Source organism: Panthera uncia (genome assembly GCF_023721935.1).
Source record: "Panthera uncia isolate 11264 chromosome C1 unlocalized genomic scaffold, Puncia_PCG_1.0 HiC_scaffold_3, whole genome shotgun sequence".
Classification (NCBI taxonomy): Eukaryota; Metazoa; Chordata; class Mammalia; order Carnivora; family Felidae; genus Panthera; species Panthera uncia.
In genome coordinates this window covers 35,064,374-35,086,430 of record NW_026057584.1, presented here as the reverse complement: position 1 = coordinate 35,086,430, position 22,057 = coordinate 35,064,374, and the positions used below count along the sequence as shown (strand labels likewise).

At 40.8% G+C, this 22,057-nt stretch overlaps 1 pseudogene; it reads left to right on the top strand.

The window, feature by feature from the left end:
* The first annotated feature begins 12,732 nt into the window (after positions 1-12,732).
* Positions 12,733-22,057, top strand: part of LOC125911374 (aldehyde oxidase-like) — a 72,424-nt pseudogene continuing 63,099 nt past the window's right edge.

Below are 22,057 nucleotides of genomic sequence, written 5' to 3'. Positions count from 1 at the left end.
AAACAAGGTGAGCCTGGGATGTCTTGTTCCAAAAAACAAGGACATTATTAAAAATGAATGTGACCATATCAAAATGACACGAGTTCGAATTTGAAGGTGTTTCCATTGCCCTAAGATGGGACAAACTGAACATTAGTAAAAGACTATTACTGATTAAAACACATTCTACAAAAAGTCACAAATTCATAATGATAACTCAAAAAAAAACCATTGGATGCTCTGAAAATTTGTAAGAGAAAGTAATAAAGATATATTTTGTGTGTGCATAGTCAATAGCCATAGTGGAGAGTGATAGTTCTTCTCTTCAAAAGAATTGCAGCTGAAGAATGTGGAAGAATGTTAGAATTAGGATGATTACTATTTTGCAACCTCCTAATAAAATAACTGCTTCAGACAGTGATCAGCAATGGATGGTGAAACCATGAGGTGAGATGTTGATGGAGAAATTCACAAAGAGAGAACACACTGAACCCACTGATCAATTTTAGCATCATTAAGAATGAGACAACCAAACATCCTAAGCCTCCTGATATGTTGCAATGTAAAGTGGATGGCACCACCTATGAAGTATTCTTATTCCCCCTCACCACCACCCCATAACTGAACTAGAATTTAATCAAGGTTCTAGATCCATAGGCACAGTATAGGTAATAAGTAGGATGGAAGAACAAGTAACACCAAAAGAAGCAATCAGCCATTATAAAGTGTGGTTCATTCTATAGGACAATTGACTGGATGGACATGTTAATGACATTAAAAAGGGGGAGTGGGGCAGGGCACCTGGGTGGCTCAGTAGGTTAAGCTTCTGACATCCGCTCAGGTCATGATCTTGCAGTTAGTTTGAGCCCTGCATCAGGCTCTGCACTGACAGTGTGGAGCCTACTTTGGATTCTCTGTCTCTCTCTCTCTCTGCCCCTCCCCTGTGTTCTCTCTCTCTCTCTCTCTTTCTCTCTCGAATAAATTAACATTTTAAAAGTGGGGGAGTGGGTGAGGAGTCTATTCTAGATTAAAACAAACTGAAGAGACAACAAATACACTGAATGGCCCTTGTTTGATTCAGAGAAAGCAAGTGTAAGAAGACACTGGGAAATTTGAGGATATTAAGGAAATAATTTGTTAGGTATAAAAATGGCAATTGGAGTAAGAAAATGTCTTTTTTAAAAATGTATACTAAAGCACATAGGGATAAAATAATGGCTTTGAAATACTCCACAAAAAGTGAATATTGCAAAATGTTGAACACTTCTTCTATTATTAGAGCTCAGTGAGTGGGGATGCTAGTTGTACTCTTCACTTTTATGTACAAACTTTGGAAGTGTTCAGAAAATTTTGTGTTCACATAAATAAAATGACATGGGAAAGTGTTCCAGGTATATGAAATGAAAACAAGTCTGGAAAATACCTAGTTTGGTTCTGAGTTTTTAAAAGGAGTTATAGGCAGATTTCAAAACTGTAAAAATTATACTGGTAAATTCTAAATTATAGGCTTACAGGTAATTTTATGTTGACGCTTTTAGGTATTTTCCAAGTTGCATTTTTAAAAAAAGCTTCCAAGATGTTCATATTTACCAGATACACTTTGTGGTTATTTACTAGATAAACTGTGAAGAGTGATAGAGCTTTAAAAAAAAAAAAAAAAAAAAGCCTATCCCCAAATCAAGGGAGCTCTTAATTTTAAAAATAAACTTGAATAATTATTTCCGAAACTGAGATAAAGTTACAAAACCTTCGTTTTGTCCTTAAGTTCCTTTCCTGCAAAGCTGCATTGGGATTGTTTCTTTAGAACTGCACTAGGCACGCTGGGAGCGTGGCGGGAGCAGTGGCAGAAGAAAACCGACTGTTGCGGACTTCACTTCCGGCTGGAACGCCACTTAAAATGTGTTAACAGCGAAGGACTAGCGAAGAGACGCCGCAGGAGCTGCAGCACCTGCTGAGAGGCGGAGGGCGGGCGTGGTCGCGCAGCGCCCGGGCGTGGAGGGGAGGGGCCCGCCACCGATTTCGCAGCGGGCGGAGCGCTCGCGTGGCGTCCTGGTATCCGGGCGAGTTTTCCTCGCGAGGCGCACGGAACTTTCGGTCTTCCCCGGGTCTTTCTCCCTTGGGTTCGACTGCCCCGTGGGCTCCGGCAGCCGGGCCGGCGGCCCCTCCGCGGGCCCCGCCAGGCCAAACCCCGCCAGCATGGACCCCGCGGCGGAGCTGGTCGGCTACGTGAACGGCCGCGAGGTGAGCGCGCCGGACGCCGGCCTCTGGCCTGGAAGCGGCTTTGCCCGCCTCCGCCGCCACGCGCGGCAGGCCCGCGGCGTGCTTTCCAGACTGCCCTGGAGCTTCGGGCCCCACTTCCTCGTGTTCTTTTTCTCCCTCCTTGCAAGACGCCCGGGCTGACGACCGACCCCACCCCGTAGACGATAACGGAACGCCTTACGTAGACTAGGAGCGGTGTGTAGATGGCTGAGCCTCGGCTCCCCCGGGTGCGTTTGGATGGGTGGAGAGCCGGGCGGACAGATGTGGAAATTGTGATATGCTCAAGTCACAGCTAGTTCCTGGCAGAGCTGAACCAAAGCCGGGCTCTGGGAACTCGAAGGTCTTCACTGCGTCCGCTGCTGGCGCGGTGTGTGTCCTCTCAGAAAGCGGACTGGCCCTCTGAGTCTCTGGGAGAGATCCAGGCTGTGCCTGACGTTTGAGGTCAGCAAAGCCCCTAGGCATCCTTTAAAACACCCCCCACCCAGACGTGGCCACGGACTCTATTCACCTTTAATGTCCCAGCGTATTGACACCACTTTCTAAGGGAGAAACTGAGGCAGGAAACTAACCCAGGGTGGTGCTGCCTGCCTTTCCACAGTGCCAGCACCTTTCAACCACCTATGATCCCTGCTTCGGGGTCCAGGATAGCCCCAACGCTTTTACCTGTGCACGAGGGACACACCCAGAAGCTAGGGTCAAACATCAAGGCCTCTTGCTGGTGAGGCCTGTCTTAAGGCCCTGAGCTTATTTTTTTGCATCTGTGGTCTTGTATTATTTTTCATTTTTAAATAGGACCCCTCCCCAAATTGTAATTTCTAGGTTCCAGAAAACCTTCCTCTGACTCTGAGTTCCACACTGGATAACACGAGCTTGTTATTCCTGATATGTAATGGGAGCTGTTAGGCTCTCAGAGGACTACTATGAGAGTAAAAACTGCCAGTCGGGTTTGTTAGCATTATGCCATTTTTTTCTTTGCATAACTTAATGGCATAGCAAACAAAACTCTGGCGTGATTATTTAAACAAACAAGGATTCAGTTTCATCTCTCTTACTGAGATGCCCTGAACTCTTAGAGCCCCAGTTCCTCTGTTAAAAGGGGATAATACTACTTAGGTCACAGAGTGATAATGAGTATTTAATTTGCTTATTTGTTAAGGTCTACTCACTGAGTTCCAGTGTTCTCAGGGGATGCAGCAGAGCACAGAAATGACAAAGTCCCTGCTTGCATAGAGTTTACGTTGTGATAGGGTGGCACACAGTAAGCATATGAGTAAATGGAAATGTATAATGTCAGGCAGTGGTAAGTGCTAGGGTAGAACATAAAACAAAGTGAAGGGACAGGAGCTGATATTTTAAGTGAGATGGATGTTTAGGTCTCTCTGAAAGGATGACATTTATTTGAGCAGTGACAAGTATGAAGTTAGGAGCAAACATCTGGGGGAAAGAGTATCCCAGATGGAAGGAATAGGGGTGCAAAGATCCTCAGATATGGGGATTTCTGCATGCCAAAGGATAGCAAGGAGGGTGGTGGGGCTGGAGATGTGGCCAGGGGCCAGATTGCTAGGGCTTTGTAGGTGATGGTAAGTAAGAGTCTTGGTTAAATGAGGAAATAGGTTTTTGAGTCTAGCTTCTTCCCCATCCTCTCTCCCCTGCCCCTAAACAAACTAGTGGGATTTTTAACATAATGGCTAACAACAGTTTGTGTGCTATTAATTTTTAAAAATAGATAAGCTGGTTCTTATCTATGGGCTCATTTTTATCTATCAAAACTCCTGTGATCATTTGGAAAGTACACTCTAAAGATGTCGATTCAATTTTTAAAAGATACCCTTTTAAAAGAAATTATGCCATTCTTTCCCTTTCTTTCTCCTCCCTTCCAAATTCTGTTAAGTGTATGTGTGTCAGTCCTGGCAGGCAAGCCTGATTGCCACGTAGATAGAAGAAAGTTTCTGGTTCAGAGGATGAGAGGCTGTTGAGAAAAGTGAGAGAAACCACTGAGGAAGAGGAGTCTTAAAGTCAAACATGACCTCTGGGATTAAAAACTTGCCTCTGAGGTCCTGTGCCTATCTTTCTTTATTTTTATTTTTTGAGAGCGAGAGAAAGAGAGGGTGGGGGAGAGGGGCAGAGGGGGAGAGAGAGAATCTTAAGCAGGCTCCACACTCAGCATGGAGTGTGATGTGGGGCTTGATCCCACAATCCTGGGATCATGACTTGAGCTGAAATCAAGAGTCCGATACTGAACCAACTGAGCCACCCACGCACCCCACCTGCCCCCTTTTTTTAGTTGAATTTTTTGGGTTCTTTTGATGTTGAGTTGTATTAACTTCTTTATATATTTTGGATATCAACCCCTTATCAGATGTATCATTTGCAGATGTCTTCTCTCATTTACTCAGCTGCCTTTTTGTTTTGCTGATGGTTTCCTTTGCTGTGCAAAAGCTTTTTTTATTATGTTATAGTCTCAATAGTGTGTTTTTGCTTTTGTTTTCCTTACCTAAGGACATTCTAGAATAATGCTGCTGAGACAGATGTCCAAAAAATCACAGCCTATGTTTTCTTCTAGGAGTTTTATAGTTTCAGGTTTTGCATTTAGGTCTTTAATCCATTTTGAGTTTATTTTTGTGTATGTTATAAGAAAGTGGTCCAGTTTCATTCTTTTGCATGTAGCTGTCCAGTTTTCCCAACACCATTTGTTGAAGAGACTGTCTTTTCCCCATTGTATATTCCTGTCCACTTTCTCCTAGTTTCATTGACCATATAAGCATGAGTTTATTTCTGGGCTCTCTATCCTGTTCTGTTGATTTATGTGTCTGTTTAGTGCCAGTACCTTCCTGTTTTGATTGCTATACCTTTGTGGTATATCTTGAAATCTTGGATTATTATGCGTCCAGCTTTGTTCTTTTTTCTCAAGATTGCTTTGGTTATTTTGAAATAAGTCAGAGAAAGACAAATGCCATGTGGCATTTTTTAAAAAAGCAAACAAATGGAATTGTAAATATAGAGGAGAAACTGGTGGTTGCCAGAGAGGAAGGGGTTGAAGGGATGGGCAAAATAGGTGAAGGGGATTAAGTACAGACTTCTAGTTAAAAAAATAAGCAAGTTACAGGGATGAATAAGCACAGCATAGGCAATATAGTCAATAACATTTTAATAATGTTATATAGTGACAGATGGTGACCACACTTACCTTGGTGAACATTGAGTAATGTATAGAATTGTATGGAAGCCAGTTAGGAGACTCTAGATAATGTGATTGGCCTCCAATCTGTGCTTTTTGCAAAACCCCCTCACGTCATCAAAAGATGTCAGGCAGGGTCTAAGGCCATCCAGAGGGAAGACCAGTGCATATTGGTCAGACATCTAGTGGCAGAGAGATTTCTTAAATCTTACTCAGGGACCCCCAGAACAGGTGACCCCCTTAACATAGAGTTTGAGGGAGGAAGAAACCATGAATAAATTATACTCCAGACACAATTCTCTAACACAGGTCAGGAACTGAAGCATGTTATTCTGTGAGGCAGTGAGACATAGAGATCAAAAGTGTGGGCTTTTGGAGCAAGTCATGGTTGAGTCCTGTACTCTCTGCTCTGCTGCTTGGTAGCTCTGTGACCTCAGGTGAGTTGCTTTATATCCCTGAGCTTAGCTTTCCCCTCTGCAAAATGGGGCTAATGACAGTAACTTCTCCCATGGAATTGAGGTGAAGATTAAATTCCACGGAGAGTGGTTAACAAGGTGATTGGCACACAGTAAATGCCCAATATGTAAAAACGATTGTTAATATCCACACCAGAAAATAACCTGCTTCACGTGCAGAGCCAGACCTGCCTGGAAATGCCAAGGGGGCTGAAAAGTAGTCATTGAGCATTACTTGCTCAACATAATGTTGAATCTTGATATTCATATGGGAATCTGGAAAGAGCTGTCCATTAGCTAGTCTTTCTTTGGGTTCTTGGTCTGCAGAGCTGAGAGAGAAACTTTCTGGGGTGGCTGTAATGATTCAGAGAAAAGTGAAGGGGTGAAGGTGATTTAGGGAGAACCAACAATTGCAATGAATTTTAAAACCACCAGAAGCTCAGGCAAAAGTGTCTGCACTACCTGTCCCTTTGGCCGCCTTCTCTGTTGTAAGGAGGTTGCTGGGGGTTATTGTTCTTCTCAACTGTGTCCCACGGCATACATCTCTTTCTTCCCTCTCCTTGTACCTCTCTTTCCCTTTCTTAGTTTCCATTCCTTCACTACTTTCTCGCCCCTCCTCATCTTTCTCTTTCTTCTTTCTGCCTCTGTCTTGGATGTGGCCAAGACCCCTCAGGCACTAGTCACTGGCCCTGCACAGAGGAACGTAATTTCTCAGTCTTTGCAATATGAACTTTAAATCTCACAAAGGGCTGCTGGAGCTACAGAAGGGCAGACTCTGCCCTTGTAATGCTCAAGGCGGTACTAAGCTGGGAACACGGAATAATCCTGATCCAAGAACTGGTATTATCTCCCCAAACCAGAGTCAGTGAGAGTAACTCTGTTGCTTGTTCCCTCTCCACCCCCTAGCCACCGGCTTGGTCCTGACCTCACTGTTTCACTCCAAGGCCTTCCATGCCATATCTCTGCTCCTATTTCCCTCCTCCAAATAGATCATCCACCAAATCAAGAAAAATAAACACATTTCAAGCCAATGGCACTTTGAGCCAGACTCCAATCTCTTGAGACGTCTCTTAGAACATGTACCCAAACAAGCAAGGCCTGATTCTTCCATTGATTCCTTCCAAAAATCTACAAATATCCCTCAAGCCTAGTCTACTAAGCCACCCAGATCCTGTTTCTCCATTAAAATTGGGCTTCTGTAAAATTTATCATCATATCTATTATTTAGGATTAGTTGAAAATGGCACAAACTCAAAACTAACAGTGGTTCAAACAAGATACATGTCATTTTTACTTTACATAAAGGGATGTCTTGGGGCTGGTCCAGAAGCTTCATTATGTCATCTGAGACCCAAGCGTCTTCTCTCTTTTTCCTCTGTGGCCATTAATATGTTGCCTATGGTCTAAGGTAGCTACTGGAGTTCTAGCCATTTCATCCCTTTTCTACGCAGCAGGAAGGAAGAAAGGAAAATGCATGCTGGAATACACAACAGTTTCTACCACCATTTTTGGCACTTCTCTGTTTCTCTTTTCTTCTGTTCAGATGCCTCAAGACTGTGAGAAATCCTTCCTCTTTCCTGAGCGTTCTCATAGCAAATTGTATACATCGTGATCATTTATTAAAGTTAATTAACATTTATTACATCCCTATGATATATCCCCAACACCTAGCCCAGTGTTTGACACAAAGAAGATTAACAGAAAGTGGTGTCTCTTAGGGTCAAGAGAGGCTTATGTGTTCACAAATGATTATGATGCAGGGTACATTTCTGTCACTCAGTTCCAATGTGTGGGTAGTTGTCCCCCACACCACCAAGTAATTCCTTGACTCAGGGAATATAATATAAACTCCCTGAGTTTATAATTTGACTCAGTTCTTACACTGTCCACCCAGAGATAACGTCAGGTTCCATTAAGGGCTTAGCCCCACAAGAATGCACCTCCCTGTACCTCCAATGCTAATTACAAGTCCAGATTGTTACCTATACATCTGACTGACTGGGTGTAAATCAGATTTCCACAGCCCCCTCCTTGGGTTTGATCAATTTGCTAGAGTGGCTTATAGAACTCAGGTAACCAGTTTACTAGATTACTGGTTTATTACAAAGGTATTAAAGGATATGAATCAACAGCCAGATGAAGACATAGGATGAGGTCCAAAACAAAGGAGTTTCTGACCCCATGGTGGTGTAGCCTGGCACAGGTGGCATATGGATGTGTTCTGGTTCACCAACCTGGAGGCTTCCTGGAAGCTCTCTAAGCCCAGTCCTTTTGGGCTTTTAGGGAGGCTTCATTATACTGGCATGACTAATTAAATCATTGGCCATTGGAAATTGATTTAACTTGCAGCCCCTCTCCCCTTTCTGGGAGTTAGGGTACAGGACTGAAAGTTCCAACCCTTTTGATCACATGGTTGGTGTATCTGGCAACCAGCCCCCATTAAGTTCATCCCCAAGGTTACAGTATTAACAAGGACACCCTGATCTTGGTCAAGACCTAGGAAATTCCTGGGATTTTAGAGGAGTTATGTGCCAGGAACAGTGGGTGAAGACAATATGTATTCCTAATTATAAGTCACAATGTCACATGGGGTACAAAGTTCTATTACAAATATGTGGACATTGGCCGTGATAGCACAGAGGAAGCTGGTTACTTGGAGAAGAGAATGGAAAGGTATATGAGATGGCAGCACCCCCATAGTAGAGAACATTTGAGCAGGGCTTTGAATGACATGCAAAATTCTGCCAAGTAAAGAAGACAGGACTTTTCAGGAGTCCTATATGCAAATGTAGTGTAAGGTGAAAGTCCTGATGGTGTAGCCAATTCTTGCATGTGACCAGAGTTCAAGATACATGGGTTGAATGGCAGGAGAAGATGGGCAGTTTATCAAAAAGTCTTGTAGGCTATGCCAAGGAGTTTGGATTTCTTCTTGTATTCCAGGAACTCTGATTATAAATTTCCCTAAGACCCATTCAGTGTGCTTATTTATGAAGCACATTTTCTTGTACTTTCTCCCGGAAATTCTGATTCCATAAGGATTTCATTTTAATAGGCACCCTGAGTGATTCAGAAATCCTCAGCATGGTAGTTTGGTGGCCACAAGCCAGTGTTGAATTAAAGCAGATACAGATGATGATCAGACTTGAATTAAAGCAGATAATAGATGATTATCAGACTTGGATTTTAGTGATAGAAAGGGTGGCATTGTGGATGTCAAGAATGGAAGCAGGAGACATGTTAGGCAGCTCTGATAATTGTTCAGGTAAGACTTAGTAAGTGTTGATTCTGAGGAGTGACAGTAGAAGTGAAGGGAGTTTAGAGAATCAGTTTGGAAGTGTGAGTGACAGGACCTGGTGACATTGATTGTGGTAGATTGAAAAATAAAAAGTTGAAAATAGCTCAGGTTTTTAAGCTTGAATGACTTAGCAGGTGTTGGGGCTATTAAACAAGTTAGTGAAAAGAAGGGAAAGAATAAGTTTGGGAAATAAAAAGTTTCATTTGAGGGCTTATTAAGTTGGGGATACCTGGAGGGGGTGCTTCATTTTTCTTTGTATTACAGTATGGGTATGTGTACCCAAGCCAACACACAGACAATCACACCTCTTGTTATATTGCACATTCCTCTGGGGCACAGATATGACCTTGGTATTTGGCATATGCTTCACTTTCCCTGGCATATAGCCACTTAGAATTGAAGGTGAGGAGGCATTCATTAGAATAAGCATATGTCCCCTCCTCACCTACTTTCCCAAATGGTAGCATGGTGAAAGATGATCTCTACTTCTGAGATGTGAGGGAAATCATGATGCTCTTTGTTCTGTGAATCTAAAAGAAATCCAAAGTTTTAATCAAAAAAGAGAAAACATGAACACTTTGGGAAACAAACAGTTATGACATTTCAATCATGCCATCCCTTGGGTGCTGCTGTTCTCTTGCTGAGCTGCTAGGCTACCCACACAAACTTGCTTCTTAAGTGTGTCCTTGTTTGCACATCTTTGTATTAGTTGGCATACATATTTTCTCTTGTTTCTTTGATTTGGGGTCATGGTTGATCATGTTCTCTTTCTGAAAACAGAAAGAAATCTTATTTCCCTAGAAATCAAAGTGCAGCGGTCTCTTGGTCAGTTACCCTCCATGTTGAAGGAGGTCTGTGAAACACATTCTCATGGCTGTCATGAAAAATCTTTGAACACGATAAACAAGCTTTTTTTTTTTATAATTATATAAGATCTCAGAGGCTATTCTATTCCAGAAGCCACCCCCTACCTCTTTTTTCCCTATTCTGTTCTACTAATATCTTTTCCCTGACCTGCCTCAGACTTTCCAGGAGAAGCTGGACAGGAGTCACTAGAGTTCCTGTTGGCAGAAACAACTACTGCCTTAGAAAACAGTGATAAGTCAGGACCAAGGACAGTGGCGAAGTGGTGGTGGGTTCCAGATTTAGGCTCCATGCTTATAAGAGATGATTTGTATATCACAGGTGTTCCATAAGCATTAAATCAAATTGAAAATATGAGTAGAAGGATTAATGTGCATTTCCATTAAATTAGCATGAGCTAGCCAATGTGAATATCATACTAGCTCTCTCAGCTTTATGTACAAAACTCTTACTTTCCTTCTGGTACAAGTGATAGAAAAAAAAACACTGATCCTGAATCAATGCTGTTACCATATCTGAGGAGGAATCACATCCTTTTCTTTGCTTTGAGTGTGTGCATGTGTGTGTATAGTGCTGATATCCTCATCAGGTGATATTTCAAATATCTTCTTAGAACCACACAGAGTCATATTTCCTACTAGTATGGTTTTATGTTCTTTAAGAAAGTCCTACATTTTAGTTTTGTAGGCAATGCACAATTGTGGCTGTCAGAAGAACCAAATTCTTTCTAATCTCTGTTTTGGCACTAAACACATTATATAAAATGAAGGAACTAGCAATGGGAATGAAAGCAAATCTTAAAAGGTCTTAACTTAGCATCCTTTAGAATTAAGAGTCACAATATTGACATTCTGTCTTCAAGAACTAATCATCATGCCCATTAGGAAAAAAGAGCACATAAATCTCCTAAAATGAAAGTAAAAGAGCCATGGAGAAATTAAACCCCAAAAATGTTACCTTAGAAAAACTTACTAAATAAAAGTCATGTAAGGAATGGATTCTTAGCCTGCTATCCATGAAGTCCAGTGGGCTTCCAGATGTCTGTAGACCCCAGTAAACTATATGAAGAATTATGTGACAATGGATATTTGTACATTTTCATTCCCCTTAGAGAGAGTGAAATTTCCCAAAGAGTACAAAACTCAAAAGGCATCAGTAACTATCTTCTAGAAATCATTCTAGATCTTTGGACGTAAAAACAGTGAACACTGATTTCCTGGTTATCCGTGGTACTAATGTGTAATATTTAAGATTTTGTTCACTTGTGGGTGACAGAAAATCTCAAATAGCAGTAAATAAGATAGAAGATAGAAGTTTATTACTTTCTCATTGTGTTAGTTTCAGTTCTCTTGGAAGGAGACACCAGAAATGGGATTAAACGTACAAGGATTTTATTAGGAGAAATACCTGAATGAAAAATAATGAGGGAGCTAGAGAAGCTCAGGGAGACAGACTGTAATGCAAGTGCCGCCTGTGAAGAGGAGAGGGCAAGGAGGCTGACTGGGAGGGTCTAAGGCTGCTGTGCAGTCTCAAGCACATTCATCAAAGCCATTGGGGGTGGTTGACAGGGACTCCCATGTCTCTCCAAAACCACTAGTGGGGAGCAACCCATGAGAGTCATGGCCTCAATGGAAACCTAGGTGATAGAAATCAAAGTGCAGCGGTCTCTTGGTCAGTTACCCTCCATGTTGAAGGAGGTCTGTGAAACACATTCTCATGGCTGTCATGCTTGTATAACAGAATCCCAAAGGTAAGTGGATCAGAGCTAGTAAAGCAGTGTCTCAACCCTATTAGGCAGCCAAGCTCCTTGTGTGTTGCTGCCTCACCCTCCCCAGCATGCAGCTTTCTCCTCATGGGCAGAGATGACTAATAGAAGTGTAGCCATTATATCTGAATTCCAGAAAATGAAGTAAGGGATGAAGAAGGGGGCACCCCCCTACTTTTGAGGACATTTCTATCCTGAAAGCCATACATAGCACTATGCTTATATCCCATTGCCAACATTGTCATTAACCCCACCCAGCTACAGAAAAGACTGGGAAAATGTATTTTTCATTTCGGGCAACCATGTGTGGGGCTAAAAATTGGGGTTTCTTTTACCAAAAAAAAAAAAGAATGAGAGAACAGATATGAGGGAACAAATAGCAGTTTCTGCCACTGAGAAGCAGAGAAATACAGTCAACATGGATAATAACACACAAATATTCCAAGAAGTATTTACAATTGGGCATTTTACTTTGTATGTCATCAAAGATGCAGATAAGGGTGAAAGCAAATGTGCAATGTACTCATACTTTCAAATTTTCAGGCCTTTATATGTACAGACTCTTTTTTAGTTTGGCCTTGTTTTTGGCAATCTGATGTCCAGTTGTTTTGAAAGACTAGATATCTGTATGATTATATAAGATTTGATAGAGTGGCCCACAGCACTCGAGTAACCAGTTTACTCACTAGATTACTGGTTTATTACAAATAATAAAGGTATTAAAGGATATGCATCAATAGCCAGATGAAGACATAGGATGAGGTCCAGAACAAAAGAGTTCCAGACCCCATGGAGGTGGGGCCTGGCATGGGTGGCAATCAAGAATCTGTAAGATTCTAAATAATAGCAGCTAAGACCTCATTTGAACTTAACTCTATATTCAAGAGTCTTTGAATGGTGATGTCCTCTAAGGTCAGAGCTATACTGGAAAGAGCATTTTGGGAAACATATTATCTTTAATTATGCTTTTTCCAGGTCTACTCACAGGAACTAAGTATGGCTGTAGAGTGGGAGGCTGTGGCACCTGCACAGTGATGATATCATGCTATAACCCCTTTATCAAGAAGATAAGGTACCTTGCAGCAAAGTCCAGATATGGTTGTATTTTTAGAGTCTTAAACTTTGTTTTATTCCTTCACTTGATAATATGTATTGAGCACCTGCTGTGTGACAAGAACTGTGCTAGGCACTGGGGGTACAATGATGGACAAGATAGACATGTTCCCAGGAATATGAATCGGTTAGAAAAAAATGTACCATCAATGAGGATAACATATGGTCAAAGAATCCCCTGTTGAAAGTTGAAAGGCTGTCTGATTCCCTGTGCTGTCTGGGGAGGAAAGAAGGGTGAACTGGCAGTGAAGGATAATGCCATCATCACACTTTTATATTACTATTACAGCCTACTAACTGATATCCTTGCTCCCACCCTTGACCCTCCCCCCACCCCCACCACTTGGTAAATCCCATACATCAGTCAGAGAGATCACTTTCAAGTATAAATCAGATCACCATACTTTTTCCTACATTGGTTTTCCATTACATTTAACATCTCTTTATGTTTGATATTTATCCTTCTTCATGTTTGCCAAGTTTCTTGGATCTGTGGCTTGATGTCTTCTATCAGCTTTGGAAATTTCTCAAGCCATCATCTCTTCAAATATTTATTCTTTCTCCTCTCTCCCCCCCTCCTCTCTCTCATCTCCTCTCTCTCCCCTTTCTCTCTCTCCTCTCTCCCCCCTCTTCTCTCTTCTTTCTCCCCTCTCTCCCACCTCCTCTCTCTCTTCTCTTCCCCCTCCTTTCTCTTGGACTCTGATTATGCCTATCTTAGATCATTTTGCATCATTATACAGATCTCAGATGAAAGCTAAGTATCTGAGCACTGCTAAGATTTCAGAGATCTGCCTGGATTTCACAGCCAAGTCACCTGCTTCCTGAACTCTGGATTATCCCTCCCTTTACAGCCTAGCAGCCCACTTTTGAGTTCACCAGGGTGTTCTCTTTGCTCTCCCATCTCACATCTATGCTTTGGGAGATCTCTTGCAGCCATGCCTCCCTGCCTTTAGCCTCTGGAGGGTGGCAGTTGCCCTGTACTCTGTGAAGCCTGAGTGACTTCAGTTTTCTCTCAATTCTCCTCCTTCCCCCCCCCCCCACCTCCTGCTCCATCTTTCTCCTCTAAGAGTCCATGTGCATGAAGAGTTTTTTTCAGCTCTTTCCCTACCCCTAGTTTTAGGGTATTACCCTATTTTTAGGGTATTACTCTCAGCACTCAGTGAAGTTTGATGGGGAAGAGTTTGAGGAAAGTGCAGTCCAGCTTTGTATTTTAATTTGTGACATCAGCCCATATTAAATGTTTGTTGAAAGTTGGTCTTGTTTCTCCTTACTCCATCTCCGTTCATTTCAGTTAGAGATGAGAACAGCTGTTACCACGTGTCTCTTATAAAGGACTTCTACTTAATGGAGTTTAGTTCACTTAAGTTTCTTTACATACTCAGCATCTGATGAATTTTAAAAAACTATAATTATATAGCTTATATGGCCTGCTTTGGATTTTAGAATGAGAGTGAAGGTCTCTTAGAACTTTCTAGATGAAGCCTTAAAGTTACCTACCTTGCTCCTCCCTGTCTCCCAGCCTGGAATCCTACCATTCCTCCTGTGTTCATTGTGCTCCAACTTCCCTGACCTTTCTGTCCCTCTTTCTGTCCCTGAACATCCCAAGCTCATTTCTGCCACCTGTGCATGTGTTGTCCTCTGCGTGGGATGTTTATTCCCTTAACCTTTCATGTCTGACTCCTTCAAATCATTCAGGTTCCAGCAAAAATGTTATATTATCAGTCCTCTCTGATCACTTTAAAATAGCAATGCCCAAATCGCCTCTGCAACTCCTTATTCCCTTAGCCTGTATTATTTTTTTCATAGCACTTCTCACTATCTCAGTTTATGTATGCATGTATGTATGTGTGTGTGTGTGTGTATATATATATATATATAGTCTATGTATATTTGTATTGTCTGTCTTCCCTCAACTAAAATATATATTGTAAAAGGGGAGGAATTTTATCTGTCTTGTTCAGCAATGAATCATAGTGCCTGGAACTCTGTCTGGCACATAGTAAACACTCAATAAATATATACATGTAGTTATAAATGAATAATATTCTCATAATCTTTATTTTGTGTTTATGGGTGCAGTACTGCTTAAAAACCTATACATTTTGCTTCTAAAAAATGGGCATGAGCTGAAGACAGAATGTATTTGCAAAGCCTGAAGAATTGTGTAAAACTCACCATAGTGGAGGTGCTGGGTGAATGCTCAGTTCCCTTTCCCACTGGATACAATATAATTTTTACTTTTGCATTCTGAAGATAATATGCAGCCGAGGCCTGTCAGATCCCCATATGCTCTCTGTAAGGTGCTGCTATCACCACAATAGAAAGCACAGGAAGCACCAAGACCAGGATTCATCCTGTTCAGATGAGGGTATGCTTCTTCCTCATAGGGTTTCTGTGCTTCAAAAAGCATGGCTAGCCCCATAGGTTAAAGTAAGAGAACAGTATGAGCCCCACTGCTTGGTCACTGCCCATACATGAAACTGAGCTGGAAACCAGGAGTGAAGCCTGGGTTGTGTGGCTATTTTGTAACTGATTTCTCAGAAATCAGCTGAAAGAGCAGAAGACTTTTTCTTTTGGAAGAAAACTCTGACATTGCCGAGTTTGTTTTTTTGTTCTAATTAGATGGGACCTATCCTTCTTACATCTTCCAAACTCAAAGAAACGAGAGACATGTGCATTGAGGGTTATAATTTTGTAGTTTTTTTACAAAGTGGAAAATAATCTGATTTTAAAGCTGAATGAAAATCTCAGCTCCCAAAAAGATTTGTTAAATGTAGGATTTATTCGGAAGACATATAATAGGAGTTTTAGTAAATTTGGAGACGTTTCTCATAAGGCAGCACCTTGTTAGGACTTTACCTCAAATGAAAGGGCACCTCAGACTCCTGACTTTAAATTATTTATATGTTGCCCATAAAAATGCTGTTGTTACTTGTTTTTCTCTAGGTTAAAGAGGTTCACTTATGAGGAGAGGATACAAGAGGGAAAAGATAGGGGTGACATAGAGAGTAACCAAACATCACATTCTCTGGGCTTGAAGGAATTTCAGGTCCTGTTTATGTCCTATGAAACCTCATTACTTGGAGGGAGCGAATTCTGCCTGGATGCTCTTTTGAGACCTGGCTGTTCACAGCCATGAGATATTCTTTCTTTTAGTAGACACTGCTGAGATCCTGGTGTTGCAGTGTAGCCAGAAGACAGCTTCCAAAATGGGGTTTCACCTTTGAAGTTAGACTCCAAAGAGAAAATGCTAAGAAGGAAAAAGTTTGGTAGAGAAATAGGCAGTGTTTCCTTCTTGATTGTCTTCTGGCTTAATGGTTGCACTTTGTAAACAAATTTCTATGTGCTAAAGTGATAGGGCAGTGGTGGGCAGTCAGAAGGCACTCAGGAGGTTTTGTATTGTTTTGTTTTCTCAACTTGAGTGCAATTTGCTTCACTTCTCTGAAGGACTTAAAGGGGGTAACCTTTATTTTAGTGATTCCCATTCCAGACTACACACTGAAACCACTGGGAATCTAAAAAATATATATCTATACTCTTGGTCTGAGGTGCTTCTTGGGCCTTGGAAATTTTAAACTTCCTCTGGTGATTCCATAGGCTGAGAACCTGTAATGAAAGGTGAGGACCAGTAATCACAGCCACCCAGTCTGAGAAAAGGAGACACCTAGGATGAGAAGGATTTTCCAGGGCCTCTCCTCCAATTTTAATGTGCAAGCAAGTTGCCTGGGGATCTTGTTAGAGTGCAGGTTCTTATTCAGTGCATCTGGGGTGGGGCCCAAGATTCTGCACTTCTAACCTTTCTGTGCTTCCAGGAGAGGATTGCCAAGTGTCAGGGCACCCAGTGTGGATTCAGCACTCCTGGGATGGTAATGTCCATCTATCTACACATTGCTGAGGAACCATCCAGGGCCCTCTCTGGATCAGTTAACTGATGCCCTTGGTGGTAGGTTATATAATATACAATATTTATATATATACTTAAATATTTATTTATATTTAAATATATATTTATTTATATTTATGTATATAATATTAATTTATATATTTATATTTCTATAATGTATATAATATATATTTATATATATTTAAATTTATATTTATATATAATTTATATATATAACTTACATAGATGTAATATGTGTGTGTGTATGTGTGTGTGTATATATTTATTTTGACATTTTAAAAAATGTTTATTTTTGAGAGAGAGAGAGAGTGAGCACAAGCAGGGGAGGGGCTCGAGTGCACAAACTGTCAGATCAGGACCTGAGTCAAAGCCAGAAGCCCAACCGACTGAGCCACCCAGGCACCCGTGTGTTTTTATTTTTAAATAATGGTGATGGTGAGAGCTGATATTAGACACTATGTGCCACATGCTATATTAATACTATATAAAGATTATCTCATTTAATCTTTATGATACTTTTGTAAGATAGGCATTATTACCATCCCATGTCGTAGATGGAGAAACTGAGGTTTAGAGAGTTTAATTTAAAGTTATACCACCAATAAGTGGAAGAGTTACTTTGTTCAAGTCAAGATTCAAACAAGATCCACACGTTGCACTTTGCTCATATAGTTCTTGTCTTTCTTAATTTAAAAGTCTCCTCCCTTTTTTATTGTTTGCTTATTTTTACAAACAAAGCCAGTTTATTCATTTGCTCTTGGAAAGGGTCCAGTTTTCTCTACATGCCACTGTCTACCACCACTCTCTCCTTGGAGTGGGTGCTCTCAAGATCATATTAGATATCAGAGGGCTGTTGATGAATACTACATGAGATCAAAGAGATTGAGATATTCTGGTGATACTTATTTCAAATAACTTTATCCAGTCTAGAGTGATTTGATCAAGTTTAACAGCTCAGTTGTGTGTGGGGGTGGAGGAGGTCTTCATTAATAATATTCTAAACAATTTTTAAAATTAAAAAAACTTTTTTAATGTTTATTTACTTTTGAGGGAGAGAGACAGAGCACAAGCAGGGGAAGGGCAGAGAGAGAGGGGGACACAGAATCTGAAGCAGGCTCCAGGCTCTGAGCTGTGAGCAGAGTCTGACACAGGGCTCGAACTCACGAACTATGAGATCATGACCTGAGCCAAAGTCAGATGCTTAACCAAGTGAGCCACCAGGCGCCCCCCCCCACTTTTTTAATTAAAAAAAATTTTTTTAACTAAACAATTTTTTAAAACAATAGCCTCCCAGATTCTATTTCTGGTGAAACTCTTCATGGCTCTGTCTTTTCCTCCTGACTCCTGAGGACCCTGTTTCCCTGCCAGAGAACACGAGGTTAAAGCTCATATTTCTAGTTCGTTTGCACACATGGAAGACCAGAGCAAATGGAAATAATAAGGAGAGATACAGCACATAAACTGTCTCCTTCTTGATTTCCTTTAGATTCTATTATGCATTAGATCTCATGGATGTTTATAATGTGAACAAGTGATGAGGGAGTTTTCAAATTTTAGTGTGCTTATGACTTCCATGGGGAATGTGAAGAGTAAAAATTAAATCCTGGGATTAAACCCCAGAGAACTTCCTCCAATGGCTTTGTTTTTTCAGTGACATCATAGATTGGGGGGGTGGGGGAGAATGTGGCCTATGGACCATTTGAGAGAAACACTGGCCTAATGATTTATTGTAAATAAATTGTGTGCTCAGTTGCTTCAAAAGTTTAATAATTGCCTTTGCTGCTATGTAATGACTTTGATCGGTCAACTGAAGCTTAGTTTTTTAATGTGCCTGTAGACCAAGTTTCTAGCTTGAAATCATTGTGTTCTTTGAACACCTAGCACAAGCAGAAGATACAAAACTGTTTACAGAGAGAAAACACAAATAGCTGAACTGTTGAACTCTACCTCAGGACTCTCAACCCAATACCCCAAGTTGCTGACAAAAAATATCTGACTTTGTAGATTATGTAGACTGAAATGTCAAATAGGGCTTTCTTCTTGGATGGGGCCCTTACTTCCATCATGATTTGGCAGACTGTGTCTCTCTCTAGGTTACTTGAGTAACACAGTTGAGTTTTTCTCCTTCAGGTAACCTATGCCATACCCCTGGATACAGGCCCATAACTGATGCATGCAAGACTTTCTATAAAGTAGAAAGGAACACATTATTGAATGTGTTTTGTTCTAATTAAACAAAATATTTATCAGATGTGTTAGGGGAATAGCCATTGTTACTCATACAAGGTCCCTTCTTATCCCAAGGTCTGTAATTGCTGTTTGTTATTTGATTTTGGGTAGCTGCTTACTCTCATTTACTGAACTTGCCCTGGTAGTCACATAATGAGTACCTGAGCACTTTGATATTAGCTGTAGGTCATTGTTTCAAGGGGTCTTTCGTGATCTGTTTGTCTGTATCAGGTGCCCTGCCCCTGGTTGCTCCTGCAGCCCTCTGTGCACACCCACATCACAGCATTGGTCACACTGTAGTGTAATTCCCATTTGCTCTCCTATCTGTCCACCAGGCAGCACGCTGCTTGACAGTGGAGACTGTGTATCTCCAGGACTGGTCACCATGCACCGATTGAGTGGCCACTCTATCAGTATTTGCTACATGAATAAATGAACAAACAACCTTGATATAAGGGACATACGACTGCCCTTTGGATGTTAAACTATGAAATCAGTATGTCATAAATAAGAACGGATAAATAATCATAATAATTGTTAATATATAATTAATTATTAAATATTATTAATAGTCAACTATTATTAATATTTACTGCTAGTGCCAGACCTTGTTATAAGATTTTTACATATTTTAAATTCTTTTTAATGTTTATTTTTCACACACACACACACACAGGGTGTGAGTGGAGAAGGGGCAGAGAGAGAGGGAGACACAGAATCCAAAGCAGACTCCAGGCTCTGAGCCGTCAGCACAGAGCCTGATGTGGGGCTCAAACCCATGAACCGTGAGATCATGACCTGAGCCGAAGTCGGACAGGTCAACTAATTTTCTCATTAACTTAGATTTTTTTTCTTTCTATAATTTATTTTTTTATAATTTACATCCAAGTTAGCACATGGTACAACAATGATTTCAGGAGTAGTTTCCTTAAGCCGCTTACCCATTTAGCCCATCCCCCCTCTCACAACCACTCCAGTAACCCTCTGCTTGTTCTCCATATTTAAGAGTCTGTAATGTTTTGTCCCCCTCCCTGTTTTTTATATTATTTTTGCTTCCCTTCCCTTATGTTCATCTGTTTTGTATCTTAAAGTAGCTTAGATTTTTTTTATTAGAAGTTAGTATGGATATGTTTACACACACATGGTTCTTTTCAATAACATTTAGCAGTATTGATTATGTATTATGTTTCAACTAGTAGTCACACTTTTATTTAGTAGTTAGTAGAGGGGACTTTGCTTCCCACCTGGGATCTACATTTCATCTCCAGCTTCAGTAACTCACCCCAGAAGACCAACCCCTTCTGAGGCTGGACCAGCTGCATTTCCACCTAGGTGAGGACCAAGTACCCGACTAGAATCAAGATTTAGTCCATAGAGGAGTGACATCAGTAAGATGGTGAAATGGGAGTTTTCTCCTGTCTTCTCCCCCAGAGAACACCAATTTTAACAATTATCCATGGGTAAGAGTGACTTATGGGAATCCAAGAGTCCAGTGGAGAAATCCCACCACACCATTAGAACAAAAACAACAACAAATCCAGGACTGTATGCATTGAAGAGAGTGAGAGGAACAGTTTCACTTTATCACCATCATCCTTCCCCCAAAATGGCACAGCTTAGTGCCAGGACAGACCTTCTTGACTCATGATTTATCCCATGGGGGAAGGTGAGAGTATATGAGTGGGTACTTGGCTTCCCCAGCTGTGTAGATGCTGCCATAGAGGCCTACTTCGTTCTCACCCCATACAGAATACTGAAGAATGTTGCACAATCTGGGGGCAAGGGAAGGGCTGGGAGAAGCAGCCAGGGCTCTGAGGGGGCATCAGTAGGACATGGATCCTACCAACCATGAGCTACAAGAAAACACGGGATTCAACAAGATCAGGAAAACAATACTTGAACTAAATGAGAGATTTACAGAGAGATAGAGATAATAATAATTTAAAAAAGAGGCAAACAGAAATTCTGGAGCTGAAGAATATAATGAATGGAATCAGGAACAAGACAGGGATGCCCACTGTCATCACTGCTATTCAACATAGTACTAGAAGTCCTAGCCAAACAGTTAGGCAAGAAAAAGAAACAAAAGGCATCCAAACTGGAAAGAAAGAAGTAAAATTGTCCATGCATATGACATGGTCTTATGTGTAGAAAACCCTGAAGACTCTACCAAAACATTTTTAGAACTAATCAATGAATTCAGTAAAGTTGCAGGATATAAAATCAATGTACAAAAATCAGTTGTGTTGCTATATACTAACAAGCTATCAGAAAGAGATTAAGAAACAATCCATTTATAATAGCATTGAAAACAATAAAATACTAAGGAATAAATTTAACCAAAGAAGCGAAGATCTAAACACTGGGGGGAAAAAAAAAGATATTGTTGAAAAATTGAGGAAGGCAGAAATAAATGGAAAGTTATCCCACATTCATGGATTGGAAGAATTAGTGTTGTTAAAATGTTCATACTACCAGAGCAATCTACAAATTCAATGCAATCCCTAACAAAATTCCATTGGCAATTTTCACAGAAATAGAAAAAAAATCTTAAAATTTGCACAAAACCAAAAAAAGACCCTGAATAGGCAGTGCAATTTTGAGAAAAAACAAAGCTGGAAGTGTCACACTTCCTGATTTCAAAGTATTTACAAAGCTATAGCAATCAAAACAATATGACAGTGGCATGAAAACAGACCCACAGACCAACGGAACAGAATTGAAAGCCCAGATATAACTCATGCATATATGGTCAACTAATATTTGACGGAGTGCCAAGAGCACACAATGGAGAAAGGATAGTGTCTTCGATAAATGCTTTAGGGAAACCTGAATGAAATTTTACCTTTACACCACTCACAAAAATGAACTCAAAATGTATTAAAGACTTAAACGTAAAACTTGAATCCATAAAGCCAGAATAAAAGGGAGAAAACTCCTTGACATTGGTCTTGGCAATGATTTTTTTGGATATGAAACAAAAAGCACAGGCAACAAAAGGAAGAATAAACAGGTG